We start from the raw sequence: 929 nt of genomic DNA, 5'->3' as shown, positions 1-929 counted from the left end.
GATGCTTGAGGGGGCAATTGTTTTTGTTTTTTCTTTTTGTTTGCATCCCACTCGTCTGGTCATTGCGGCTGCAACGAGACTCTCCGGCAGCCTGATCGTTGCGGGTGTTACATCTCCTGCTGTTGTCTCCTCGTTGTGTCGGTGGGGAGGAGGCGGGCGACGGCGTCGGTGGAGTGGCGCTGCGGTGGGAGAAGGAAGGCACTGACCGCCCCTGACGGCGACCGTCTTTGCTGCCGGCGATCTGACGAGATGACCTCACCGTTGTCACACCCAACCGGGACCGATGCGGGCCGCACCGCCTCTCTCTTCCCTCCCTCCATCCCCCAGTCTCCTGCAGACACACGAACTGCGCGGCGGCGGCGTGATTACAAACCGGACGTCTGAAGGTCAACCGACCGCAGAGTCGATGTGGACCCTTGTCCCCCGTGGCTGAGTGCCGCCACCGTGCTTCTTTGTTCCTCCCTTTTGCCCTTGTGCATGCCGTGCGCGCATGATGCCGCTCTTTGTTCTGCAATGCCGACCCACGTGAGCGAGAAACGACGCCTTGGCTACTGGCAACTGACGCACTCACCACCCCACTTCCGCGCCACCACCACCACGTTCACGGACGCGCTCGATGGCTGGCGGTTGCAACAATGCCACGTGTATCTGCCTCGGCTTTTGTGTGTTGTCCACGGCATCGGGGTCGTCATGTGTTGGAGGCATTTGGCGAGAAGGGCGGTGCCAATGGTCATGTGCCTCTTGGCCGGGGTCCCGTCGCTCTGCACGGCGGTTGTGCGGCGCTGCGCGGGCGGTGGGAAGCCGATGGCATCACTGAGCTGACTGCGTCTGCGCGTCTTTGTGTCGCTGGCTGTGATGTGGAATATATGTGGCCGGATGCCGCTGCGTCCTACTGTGTCTGGTTACTGTTGCTGCTGCCTCTTCCTTGT

The 929-nt window shown here is 61.5% G+C and overlaps 2 non-coding genes across 2 annotated transcripts; both read left to right on the top strand.

Annotated features, from left to right (window-relative positions):
* Positions 1-356: 356 nt before the first annotated feature.
* On the top strand, positions 357-436 carry Tc00.1047053465431.20. The gene has a single exon (XR_008254726.1). It is a non-coding gene; the product is annotated as a C/D small nucleolar RNA (snoRNA), TB8C3C2 (small nucleolar RNA).
* A 51-nt stretch (positions 437-487) lies between these two features.
* Tc00.1047053465431.10 lies at positions 488-563 on the top strand. Its single transcript, XR_008254725.1, has one exon. It is a non-coding gene; the product is annotated as a C/D small nucleolar RNA (snoRNA), TB8C3C3 (small nucleolar RNA).
* Positions 564-929: the final 366 nt, after the last annotated feature.

Source organism: Trypanosoma cruzi (assembly GCF_000209065.1).
Source record: "Trypanosoma cruzi strain CL Brener chromosome Unknown tcruzi_1047053465431, whole genome shotgun sequence".
NCBI classification, from domain to species: domain Eukaryota; phylum Euglenozoa; class Kinetoplastea; order Trypanosomatida; family Trypanosomatidae; genus Trypanosoma; species Trypanosoma cruzi.
The sequence above is the reverse complement of the archived record's forward strand: the minus strand, read 5'-3'. Positions and strand labels throughout refer to the sequence as shown.